Source organism: Triticum aestivum, chromosome 1A (assembly GCF_018294505.1).
Source record: "Triticum aestivum cultivar Chinese Spring chromosome 1A, IWGSC CS RefSeq v2.1, whole genome shotgun sequence".
Classification (NCBI taxonomy): Eukaryota; Viridiplantae; Streptophyta; class Magnoliopsida; order Poales; family Poaceae; genus Triticum; species Triticum aestivum.
The window spans coordinates 313,099,791-313,113,686 of NC_057794.1; positions in this window are offsets into that span (position 1 = coordinate 313,099,791).

Genomic DNA, 13,896 nt, shown 5'->3' on the forward strand with positions numbered 1-13,896 from the left:
AGCCATTGTCTTCAGTATTGAAGATGGACTTGGCAACGTAGGCTGTAGCTAGAGCCAGACTTGCAACGCTAGAGTCGGACTCCTCCTCAGACTCCACCTCCGCCTCCTCAGAAGTAGACTCCTCCTCTGAATCCATCTCCTTGCCAACAAAAGCACGAGCCTTGCCAGATGAACTCTTCTTGTGTGATGAAGACTTCGATGAAGACTTGGAAGACGACTTTGAGGATTTCTTCTTCTTGTTTTCATCGGTCATATTATTTGCTCTTCTTCTTCTTCTTCTTGTTCTCATTGTCCCACTAAGGACACTTAGAGATGTAGTGACCAGGTTTCTTGCACTTGTGGCATGTTCTCTTCTTGTGGTCATGAGTAGAAGCTTCATCATTTCTTGAGCTGGATCGTGAAGACTTTCTGAAGCCTTTCTTCTTAGTGAATTTCTGTAACTTCTTCACAAGCATAGAAAGCTCTTTTCCAATGTCTTCACGATCCCCAGAACTGCAGTCAGATTCTTCTTCAGATGAGGAAACAACCTTTGCCTTCAAAGCGCGAGTTCGACCATAGTTGGGACCATAGATGTCTCTTTTCTCAGATAGCTGGAACTCATGTGTGTTGAGCCTCTCAAGTATGTCAGACGGATCGAGTGTCTTGAAGTCAGTGTGTTCTTGAATCATCAGGGCTAGGGTGTCAAATGAGCTGTCAAGTGATCTCAGGACTATCTTGACGATTTCATGCTTGGTGATCTCTGTGGCGCCAAGTGCGTGAAGCTCATTTGTGATATCAGTGAGGCGGTCAAACATGAGCTGGACATTCTCATTGTCGTGTCTCTTGAAGCGGTTGCAAAGAACACTGATCCTTGAGTCTCTCTGGGTTGAAGACGACTTCGTTGACCTTGGAGAGCCAGTCCCAGACTAGCTTCGACGTTTCCAGAGCACTCACACGGCCATACTGTCCTTTAGTTAGATGACCATAGACGATGTTCTTGGCAGTAGAATCCAGTTGAACGAACTTCTTGACACCAGCAGGGGTGACACCTTCACCAGTCTTGGGAACGCCGTTCTTGACGACATAGCAGAGGTCGACATCAATGGCTTCAAGATGCATGCACATCTTATTCTTCCAGTAGGGGTAATCAGTGCCATCGAAGACAGGGCGCGCAGTGGAGACTTTGATTATCCCTTCAGTCGACATAGCTAAAACTCCAGGTGGTTAAACCGAATCACACAGAATAAGGGAGCACCTTGCTCTGATACCAATTGAAAGTGCTAGTTATTGACTAGAGGGGGGTAAATATGCGATTTTTATGAAAGTCTTCAAAACATGGGAGTTTCGAAGACAAACAATAGAAATGAACCTATTGACATGCAGCGGAAGGTAGACTACACCAGACAAGCCATAGTCAAGTATTCAATGAAGTGAAAGAACAAAGACTATTAGCAGCTAGGCAATATGAATCAGGATGGAAGATAGTATGAAGCCAAGCAACAATAGTCGTCACACAGTGAAGTCAATCAGATCAAGGAAGCAGGCAATGACTTCACAAAGACAAACTATAAGTAAAGAGAGGGAGAAGATAGAACCAGTAGCTTGGAGAGGACAGGGATTTGTTGGACTAGTTCCAGTTGTTGTGACAACTGTACGTCTGGTTAGGGAGGCTGAGATTCAACTCAAAAGACCGCGTCTTCACCTTATTCCCCTTGAGCTAAGGGCACTTAGTCCTTTCCCAATCACTCTGGTAAGTCTTCAAGGTAGACTTCCGAACCTTCACAGACTTCGTTCACCGGCAATCCACAATGACTCTTGGATGCTCAGAACGCGACGCCTAACCGACTGGAGGATTCACAGTCCTCAAGTGTAACAAGTCTTCAGATCACGCGGACAGAAAGACTTCAGTGATGCCAAACACTCTTTGGGCTCTGCGTATTTTGGGCTTTGTCCTCGCAAGGATCTCTCTCTCTCAAATGCTTCGGAGGTGGGTTGCTCTCAAATGACAAAAGCCGTGCACTAACTTTGAGCAGCCACCAATTTATGGTGTAGGGGGTGTGATGACCATAGGGGATCTATTGTAGTCCTTTCGATAAGTAAGAGTGTCGAACCCAACGAGGAGCAGAAGGAAATGTTAAGCGGTTTTCAGCAAGTTATTCTCTGCAAGTACTGAAATAAGTGGTAACAGATAGTTTTATGATAGGATAATTTGTAACGAGCAACAAGTAACAAAAGTAAATGAAGTGCAGCAAGGTGGCACAATCATTTTTGTAGCAAAGGACAAGCCTGGACAAACTCTTATATAAGGAAAAGTGCTCCCGAGGACACATGGGAATATCGTCAAGCTAGTTTTCATCACGTTCATATGATTCGCGTTCGGTACTTTGATAATTTGATATGTGGGTGGACCGGTGCTTGGGTGCTGTTCTTACTTGAACAAGCATCCCACTTATGACTAACCTCTATTGCAAGCATCCGCAACTACAACAAAAGTATTAAGGTAAACCTAACCATAGAATGAAACATATGGATCCAAATCAGCCCCTTACGAAGCAATGCATAAACTAGGGTTTAAGCTTCTGTCACTCTAGCAACCCATCATCTACTTATTACTTCCCAATGCCTTCCTCTAGTCCCAAATAATGGTGAAGTGTTATGTAGTCGATGTTCACATAACACCACTAGAGGCTAGACAACATACATCTCATCAAAATATCGAACGAATACCAAATTCACATGACTACTAATAGCAAGAATTCTACCATGTCCTCAGGAACAAACGTAACTACTCATAAAGCATATTCATGTTCATAATCAGAGGGGTATTAATATGCATATAGGATGTGAACATATGATCTTCCACCAAATAAACCAACTAGCATCAACTACAAGGAGTAATCAACACTACTAGCAACCTACTAGTACCAATCCCGGACTTGGAGACAAGAATTAGATACAAGAGATGAGCTAGGGTTTTGAGAGGAGATGGTGCTGGTGAAGATGTTGATTGATATTGCCCTCTCCCGATGAGAGGAGTGTTGGTGATGACGGTGGCAATGATTTCCCCCTCCCGGAGGGAAGTATTCCCGGCAGAACAGCTCTGCCGGAGCCCTAGATTGGTTCTGCCAAGGTTCCGCCTCGTGGCGGCGGAGTTTCGCCCCGAAAGGTTGCTTCTTATTTTTTTCTCATCGAAAGACCTCATATAGCAGAAGATGGCCATCGGAGAGCCAACAGGGGGCCCACGAGGTAGGGGGGCGCGCCCTGGGGGTAGGGCGCGCCCCCCACCCTCGTGGACAGGTGGGCCCCCCTCTGGTGAACTTCTTCCGCTGGATATTTTTTATTATTTCCAAAAATGACTTTCGTGGAGTTTCAGGACTTTTTGAGTTGTGCAGAATAGGTCTCTAATATTTGCTCCTTTTCCAGCCCAGAATTCCAGCTGCCGGCATTCTCCCTCCTTATGTAAACCTTGTAAAATAAGAGAGAATAGGCATAAGTATTGTGACATAACGTGTAATAACAGCCCATAATGCAATAAATATCGATATAAAATCATGATGAAAAATGGACGTATCAACTCCCCCAAGCTTAGACTTCGCTTATTGTAACGCCCCGAGACCGACGCTCCATAAGACTTCCAGCTATTCCGAGTTTCACCATGTGTTTCTTTTGTGCTTGCTCTTTTATTTTTTGCATTGCATCATGTCATTAACCTTTGCATCTCAACTAAACTAATAAATTGCATAGATGGTTGATCTATTTAAATCGAGGGAAGGGTGACTTCTCTTTATAACATACCCTCCCAATATTAGGGAGCTATGATAAATAATCCATTCTTATGGAATCACCTAAAATACACTTGCAAAATTTCTCCATGCCTTTGTTATCTCGCTTCTTGACCTCGAACTTTGTCCGTAAATTCTTTCGTCATTTTTCGGAGCTCCACCAAAAATCCGAACATTTTTGGACCTTCCTTTTACCAAGTCCCAGTTCAAACCCATTTGAATTTAATTCTAATGAGTTTGAATTTATATCTTTCAATCTTCGCCTTTTCTAATTTTCTCGGACCGAGCATATTTTTGGGAGTCCAAGAAAATTAACCACATGCCCAAATTCTTCCTCTAACCTTCTCTTCTATCTTTTTCTTTCTCTTGTTTTTCTCTGTTTTTGTAAAGAGAAGAATTAAGAGGGAGAGAGAGAGAGCCCAGCCTGGCCATTTGGGCCTCCAGCAGCCCCGTCCCACCAGTGGCCCAAGGCCCAGCCGACCCCTGTCTATCTAACCCTAGCCTCGACCCACATCTCCCTCGCGCACCCTCTCTCTCGTTCCCTCGCGCTCCTCTATCCTCTCGCGTGCCTCCCTCTCCTGCGCGGTCGCCCGCCGCAGCGCCGAACCACCGTCCTCGGCTACCTCGTTCCCGCACGCGCCATGGCGCCCTCCAGCTGTGTCGTGCCCGTCGTCCGCCGCCGCCTTGCCCGTTCGGCCGTCTCCTCGCGCGACCACAGCGCCTCACCGGACCCGGGGAGCACCGCCATCGCCTGTAGTCACCAGCGCCCACAGCTCCTCGCCGGACCCGGTCACCGCGCCCTCCTCCTCGCCTTCAAGCCCCGCGCCCGGTTCCCTTGAGGTACAGTGCCGCCGCCTTCCCCACTCCAGAGAGGCCGCCGCCTTGCTGCTTCGTCCCCACCCCTCCAAGGCCTCCCTGCCCTTGCCCTCTTTCTTCCCGCGTCCACGGCCTCCCTGCCTGCAAGCCACCGGCAGCAGCGCCACTGCTGTAGTTCAGCGGCAAGCTCCTCCAGCCGCGCCTCCGTTTCCATGGCCTCGCGTGCCTTGTCCTGTATCGTCTCCAGCCGGTGACCAATGAGCCCCGTGGCCGGTTGCTAACTTTTTCGCCGGACCTCCTCTACCGCGAGCCCGTGCCCGTTTCTTGCCGCTGCTCACGCACCGCCCGGCCTTGCTGCTTACCAGAGGCCTTTTTAGCTCGAAATGTTTTGGATCAACAAGGACGAGTACCACAACTACAGCCGGTGTTTTTTTTGTGAAGTCCGACTACGACAAACGACTACGCGACGAGACACCAAGTACCACTACGGCCGGAGACCTCGGACCCGTCAAGTACCCTTTGGATGTGCCAAGTTCCACGACGACCCAAGTACCGCGAGAACGTTTGTACCTCTACCGTCGCCGTGGATCTGACATGTACCCCTACAATAAGTGTACCTCTACCATCGTCTTCGAAATCACTAAGAACGTCAAGCACCCCTTCAAGAGGACGAGACCGACAAGTTCAAATGACCCCAAGTACCTCTCTGAAAACGAGACGTATACCTCTATCATCGCAAGAATCAAGACCGACAAGTCCGAAGATGCAAGTACCACTCCGAACCATGTACGAGGACTGTCGCCGAAGACCCGTGTAACGCAAATGTCAAGTTCAACTACCGTTGCGTGAACCGCTACTTCCCACGACGACCCCGTGAACAACTACTACCCCTTCGACACATGAACCCCTACCGCCGAACTCGATCTGTTCCGATAATGCACACTTTGAAGGTATAACCTCGAGGCGACGTCCGTGAACGAATGCTTGCGATGTTTGAGATGCTCGTGTTTGCACCGTGTCCAATTTGTCACTTGTTCCATTGTCGCCAACTCGTGGGACACCCGAAATCCGGGGATGCCCCACCATCTTTTGCACGCATCCGCATACTTCTCCTTTGCATCGGTATCTCCATCGAGTTACCGGAACCGGAACGTTGCAGTGGCACCGTTTTCGTTATCGTTGCCGTGGCACCCTTTTTCTTTCCACCACGGTGACAAATGCCTCATAATATAATCTTGTTAACTTTTTCTTAAAACATGCATAACTTGAACATGTCATCCGCATCATGATAACAACATCAAGAATGTTTAAAGTTGTTGTTTGCATTAAATTACTAATGCATATGGGGATTTACCGGGTTTGTTGTTTGTTATATCCGGCCACATTTAAATTGTTTAGATGGTATAGTTTTGTTATGCCTCACCTCTTGCCATGTTTAACAACATTTAATATTGTTGGGTACCTAAATGAGAGATAACTAAATAAGTCTCGTGGTGTTTCGTCAATATGCATCCCGATGCATATTGAGCTCCACTTAATTTGTAGTTTTGTTTGTGCACTTTGCCATGTCATGCCCTCTTTAAACCGGACATGCATCATACTTGGTTGTGCATCGTGCCATGCTTATGTGATGTTTGTTTACTATGTTGTTTTGCTTCTTTCCGGGTTGCTTCTCGCGTTAGCTTCGGTTTCGTTCCGGAGTTGTGAGGATCCGTTCGACTACGTCCGTTTTTCTTCTTCATGGACTCGTTCTTCTTCCTTGCAGGATCTTAGGCAAGATGACCATACCCTTGAAATCACTTCTATCTTTGCTTGCTAGTTGCTCGCTCTTTTGCTATGCCTATGCCGTGATACCTACCACATGCTTATCATGCCTCCCATGTTGTTGAACCAAGCTTCTAACCCACCTTGTCCTAGCAAACCGTTGTTTGGCTATGTTACCGCTTTGCTCAGCCCCCCTTATAGCATTGTTAGTTGCAGGTGAAGATTGGAGCTTGTTCCATGTTTGGAACATGGATATTTTGTTGGGATATCACAATATATCTTATTTAATTAATGCACCTATATACTTGGTAAAGGGTGGAAGGCTCGGCCTTATGCCTGGTGTTTTGTTCCACTCTTGCCGCCCTTGTTTCTGTCATACCGGTGTTATGTTCCCGTATTTTGCGTTCCTTACGCGGTTGAGTTATAAAGGGAACCCCTTGATAGTTCGCCTTGAATAAAACTCCTCTAGCAATGCCCAACATTGGTTTTACCATTCGCCACCTAGCCTCTTTTTCCCTTGGGTTCTGCAGACTCAAGGGTCATCTTTATTTTAACCCCCCCTGGGCCAATGCTCCTCTGAGTGTTGGTCCGAACTGGGCAGCCTGCGGGGCCACCTCGGGGCAACTTGAGGGTTGGTTTTACTCGTAACTTGACCTATCTGAGTGTGCCCTGAGAACGAGATATGTGCAGCTCCTATCGGGATTTGTCGGCACATTCGGGCAGTGTTACTGGACTTGTTTTACCATTGTCGAGGATGTCTTGTATCGGGATTCTGAGCCTGATCGGGTCTTCCCGCTAGAAGGAATATCCTTCATTGACTATGAGAGCTTGTGATGGGCTAAGTTGGGACACCCCTGCATGGATTTGAACTGTCGAAAGTCGTGCCTGCGGTTATGGGCAGATGGGAATTTTTTAATGTCCGGTTGTAGAAAACCAGAAGTTTATCTTAATTAAAATGCATCAACCGCGTGTGTAACCGTGATGGTCTCTTGTCGGCGGAGTCCGGGAAGTGAACACGGTGTTGGAGTAATGCTTGATGTAGGTTGTTGTAAGATCACTTCTTGATCATAGTTTCTCGACCGTGCTTTGCCTTCTCTTCTCGCTCTCATTTTCGTATGTTAGCAACCAAATATGCTAGTCGCTTGCTGCAGCTCCACCTCATACCTTTACCTTACCCATAATCTTAAATAGTCTTGATCGCGAGGGTGTGAGATTGCTGAGTCCCCGTGACTCACAGATACTTCCAAAACCAGCTTGCAGGTGCCGTTGAACCATGCAGATGACGCAACCGAGCTCAAGGAGGAGCTCAATGAAGATCGTGTTCGTTATGTCGTTTCCGTTTCCAGTTGATCAGTAGTGGAGCCCAGTTGGCGTCGATCGGGGATCTGTGTAGCATTTGAGGTAGTCTTCTTTTATTTTGGGTTCCATAGTCGGACCTTGATTGTATCTGGTTGATGTAATGCTTTATTCATGTATTGTGTGAAGTGGCGATTGTAAGCCAACTATGTATCTCTTTCCCTTATGTATTACATGGGTTGTGTGAAGATTACCTCAATTGCGACATTGCTTTCAATGCGGTTATGCCTCTAAGTCGTGCTTTGACACGTGGGAGATATAGCCGCATCGAGGGCGTTAAAAGTTGGTATCAGAGCCTTCCCCGACCTTAGGAGCCCCCTGCTTGATCGAATCGCTGGCGTTATTGAGTCTAGAAATGTTTTGAGTCATTTAGGAATTATATATATCTGAGAGTTAGGACTTCTTTTACTCCTCAGTCTCTTCGTCGCTCTAGCGAGGCATCCTGACATAGAGTTTTGACTCTTCTCTTCTCAAATTTCAGTAAAAAAATTAGGATCACGTGGGTATCTTGGAATCGTTCCGATGGTTTTGTGACGAGAACATTGTTCTTGGTGCCTCCTGACATTTAGGGGTTGTGGCAGTGTCCCGGGGAGTTGAGCTCCGAGGTGTTGTCGTCACAATTTTATCATTGTAGTTCTGGAATACCTGAGATTAGTTTCGCCGACATCGAAAATCTCTTTTATGCAGTTGTTGGTGAGATAACCTCGACGCCACCCAGTACTGGGGCGGGAGTTCGGGAGTATTGCCATAACTCGTATAACAGATGCTTTTCGAAGGTTGAGGTAAACGATTTCTGAAGGTTTCTTGGTTATGTGTTGAAGGATGGATACAACTGGATGTAGGATTTTCTAGTTTTTGGGTGAGATATTATGCTTCCCCTATATCCCTAACACCTGATTGCATAACCGGAAAATTTCGGGATTTTATAAGTGGGAATTCAAGTAGCTCTTAGGATATCTTTCCGACAGATGTATGATATGAAATTGGGGTTCGACGTCTAGTGGTCCGCCTATTCACGGTTGGTTTTACAGTGGTCTCGTTGTGTCTTAAAGAGTCCATGGCTATGCCGACTCGGGGACGCTTCGTATGTCATGTGCACTGCCTTGTACATGATGGTGTTGTACGATCGAGCCCGTGTAGGCCCCACCACGAAAACTTCGGACGAAATCTCTATCATATGTTTGTTCCGACTTTTTTGCAAGCCAATCCTTTGTTTTTGTTTTGAGTTGTGGTATTCGAGTTGCTTCAATGTCAAGTGTTGATTCCACACCTTTCCGAACCAGTGTTCTCATACTCTTATGTGAATACTAATCCTTCATGATCATCGAGACTGTCATGTCAATCCTTTTCACCGGTGTGTTTCTCTTCAATTGGATCCGAACATTTCAACATCCGCAAGATCAAGTATCAGTTCTTCTCAATGGTGTTTGTTTCATCCGTCTCCAAGTTGCCTTTGTTTTTCCCGCCCACCCACCCTTTTTCTTCAAGGATTAAGATTTATTTATCAAGTATCTATCTTATGATTATGAAGTCTCTCCATTCTTTTCCGTCAATGTTCTTACCTGGTGATTCTCATGAAGATTCTAACGGAGCTTCTAGTTCGTCATTCCTCATTCCTTTTCTTCTCCGGTGGATTCAATTCAAACTTTGTTGATCATATCCTTTCCTTCTTTCAATACCTCCTCATGCCGGTGCACCTCTTAATCTTCCACTTTTCACTATTCGATTGTTCCGGAGTGCTCAAGATATCTCAGAAGATTCATTTTTCCACTTTGCATTTGTTCAAGGTCTTTCGAGGATGTTCTCTCATTCAAGCCTTTTAATTCAACCGGTGCATTCTCTCTTCTAAATCGTTCTATGGTGTTTCTTTTGAGTGGGCCCTAACCCACAGGTCGTTTTCCAGGATCTTACCTAACTCTTCTTATCTTTTTCCGGAGCTATCCTCAAATTTCTTTTCGAAGTTTGACGTAAGAATGGTTGTCATCAGTCAAATGCCTTTCTCCAAGATCTTTCATTTCTTTTCATCGTTGGCTCAACTTTTCCATTCTTCATTCCGGTGTTCCTCAATAATTCTTGGTGTTGTTTCTCGTCGTCAACTTGTAACGCCCTCAATGCGGCTATATCTCCCACGTGTCAAAGCATGACTTAGAGGCATAACCGCATTGAAAACAATGCCGCAAGTGAGGTAATCTTCACAACAACCCATGTAATACATTAAGGGGAAAAGATACATAGTTGGCTGACAATCGCCACTTCACACAATTACATGAATAAAGCATTACATCAACCAGATACAATCAAGGTCCAACTACGGAACCAAAATAAAAGAAGACTAACCCAAATGCTACACGGATCCCCGATCGTCCCAACTGGGCTCCACTACTGATCAACTGGAAAACGAAACAACATAAAGACCACGATCTTCATAGAGCTCCTCCTTGAGCTTGGTTGTGTCATCTGCACGGTTCAACCGCACCTGCAAGTTGGTTTTGGAAGTATCTATGAGTCACGGGGACTCAGCAATCTCACACCCTCGCGATCAAGACTATTTAGGCTTAAAGGAAGGGTAAAAGGTATGAGGTGGAGCTGCAGCAAGCGACTAGCATATTTGGTGGCTAACATACGCAAATGAGAGCGAGAAGAGAAAGCAAAGCATGGTCGAACAACTATGATCAAGAAGTGATCCTAGAACAACCTACGTCAAACATTACTCCAACACCATGTTCACTTCCCGAGCTCCACCGGAAAGAGACCATCACGGTTACACACGCGGTTGATGTATTTTAAATTAAGATCAACTTCAGGTTTTCTACAACTGGACATTAACAAATTCCCATCTGCCCATAACCGCGGGCACGGCTTTCGAAAGTTCAAAACCCTGCAGGGGTGTCCCAACTTAGCTCATCAAAAGCTCTCACGGTCAACAAAGGATATTCCTTCTAGTGGGAAGACCCGATCAGGCTCGGAATCCCGGTTACAAGACATCCTCGACAATGGTAAAACAAGTCCAGCAAAGCCACCCGATGCGCCGACATCCTGATGTGGGCTGCACATATCTCGTTCTCAGGGCAACACCAGATAGGTCAAGATACGAGTAAAACCAGCCCTCAAGTTTCCCCGAGGTGGCCCCGCAGGCTGCCCATTTCGGACCAACACTTAGACAAGCACTGGCCCGGGGGGGTTAAAATAAAGATGACCCTCGGGATGCGTGACTCCCAAGGGAAAAAGGCTAGGTGGCGAATGGTAAAACCAATGTTGGGCCTTGCTGGAGGAGTTTTATTCAAAGCAAACTGTCAAGGGGTTCCCATTATAACCCAACCGCATAAGGAATGCAAAATCCGGGAACATAACACCGATATGACAGAAACTAGGGCGGTAAGAGTGGAACAAAACACCAGGCATAAGGCCGAGCCTTCCACCCTTTACCAAGTATATAGATGCATTAATTAAATAAGAGATATTGTGATATCCCAACAAAATATCCATGTTCCAACATGGAACAAGCTCCAATCTTCACCTGCAACTAACAACGCTATAAGAGGGGCTGAGCAAGCGGTAACATAGCCAAACAATGGTTTTCTAGGACAAGGTGGGTTAGAGGCTTGGCTCAACAATATGGGAGGCATGATAAGCAAGTGGTAGGTATTGCAGCATAGGCATAGCAAAAGAGCGTGCAACTAGCAAGCAAAGATAGAAGTGATTTTGAGGGTATGGTCATCTTGCCTGAAATCCCGCAAGGAAGAAGAACGAGTCCAAGAAGAAGACAAACAGACGTTGTCGAACGGATCCTCACAAACGCGACGTTATCGGAACCAACTCGAAGAAGCAACACCGGAAAGAAGCAAACATCATGGTAAACAACCACCACATAAGCATGGCACGGTGCGCAAACAAGTATGATGCATGTCCGGTTTAATGAGGCATGGCATGGCAAAGTGCACAAACAATTCTACAAATTAAGTGGAGCTCAATATGCAACTCCGTTGCATATTGACGAAACACCACGTGACCTATTTAGCTCCATCTTGTTTATGTACTCAACAATATTAAATGTTGTTAGCATGGCAAGAGGGTGAAGCAAAATAAAACTACCTATCTAGTCAAGTTTAAATGAGGCCGGAAGCAACGAACAACAATTCCGGTAAATCCCCATATGCATATTATAGATTTGGTACTGTTCTGCCCTAAACACAATTTTAGGGTTGTTAAACATGCAAAACAAGTACACCATGTTAAACTAGGCATTTTTCTACCCCATTTAAATATAAAGGTTATTAAATTTGGAGCTACGGTTAATTAGTTATGAATTAAAACATTTTAGCAAGTTATTTAAGCAAATTTAAACAAATAGCATATTAAACATTTTAAACATGGATTAAAAAGACATATTATTAAACTAGATGAAAAACTAAGCAAGTTTCATATACAAAGTTTTTACATGTGATGCTTAGTTTGTGAGATATTAAATGCATGAAGGCTAGGGGGTTTTCTGTAAATCTGCAATTCCCTGGAAATTAGCTAAATTCGCAGAACAAAAAAAACATCCATTGGGCCGAAACTGAACTGGCCCGGCAGTAAGAAAAAAAAGGAGGGGGCGCCCATGGGTGGCCCCGAGACCGACGCTCCAGAAGACTTCCAGCTATTCCGAGTTTCGCCGTGTGTTTCTTTTGTGCTTGCTCTTTTATTTTTTGCATTGCATCATGTCATCATGCCATCATGTCATTAACCTTTGCATCTCAACTCAACTAATAAATTGCATATATGGTTGACCTATTTAAATCGAGGGAAGGGTGACTTCTCTTTATAACATACCCTCCCAATATTAGGGAGCTATGATAAATAATCCATTCTTATGGAATCACCTAAAACACACTTGCAAAATTTCTCCATGCCTTTGTTATCTTGCTTCTTGACCTTGAACTTTCTCCGTAAATTCTTTCGTCATTTTTCGGAGCTCCACCAAAAATCCGAACATTTTTGGACCTTCCTTTTACCAAGTCCCAGTTCAAACCCATTTGAATTTAATTCAAATGAGTTTGAATTTATATCTTTCAATCTTCGCCTTTTCTAATTTTCTCGGACCAAGCATATTTTTGGGAGTCCAACAAAATTAACCACATGCCCAAATTCTTCCTCTAACCTTCTCTTCTCTCTTTTTCTTTCTCTTGTTTTTCTCTATTTTTGTAAAGAGAAGAATTAAGAGGGAGAGAGAGAGCCCAGCCTGGCCATTTGGGCCTCCAGCAGCCCCGTCCCACCAAAGGCCCAAGGCCCAGCCGACCCCTGTCTATCTAACCCTAGCCTCGACCCACATCTCCCTCGCGCACCCTCTCTCTCGTTCCCTCGCACCGCCAGAGACCACTCGCTCGATCCCCTCGCGCTCCTCTATCCTCTCGCGTGCCTCCCTCTCCTGCGCGGTCGCCCGACGCAGCGCCGAACCGCCGTCCTTGGCTACCTCGTTCCCGTGTGCGCCATGGCGCCCTCCAGCTGCGTCGTGCCCGTCGTCCGCCGCCGCCTGGCCCGTTCGGCCGTCTCCTCGGCGACCACAGCGCCTCACCGGACCCGGGGAGCTCCGCCATCGCCTGCAGTCGCCGGCGCCCACAGCTCCTTACCAGACCCGGTCCCCGCGCCCTCCTCCTCGCCTTCAAGCCCCGCGCCCGGTTCCCTCGAGTTCTAGTGCCGCCGCCTTCCTCACTCCAGAGAGGCCGCCGCCTTGCTGCTTCGTCCCCACCCCACCAGGGCCTCCCTGCCCTTGCCCTCCTTCTTCCCATGTTCGCGGCCTCCCTGCCTGCAAGCCACCGGCAGCAGTGCCACCACTGTAGTTCAGCGGCAAGCTCCTCCAGCCGCGCCTCTGTTTCCATGGCCTCGCGTGCCTTGTCCTGTATCGTCTCCAGCCGGTAACCGATGAGCCCCGCGGCTGGTTGCCAACTTTTTCGCCGGACCTCCTCTACCGCGAGCCCGTGCCCGCTTCTTGCCGCTGCTCACGCACCGTCCGGCCTTGCTGCTGACCAGAGGCCTTTTTAGCTCGAAATGTTTTGGATCAACAAGGACGAGTACCACAACTACAGCCGGTGTATTTTTTGTGAAGTCCGACTACAACAAACGACTACGCGACGAGACGCCAAGTACCACTACGGCCGGAGACCTCGGACCCGTCAAGTACCCTTTGGATGTGCCAAGTTTCACGACGACCCAAGTACCG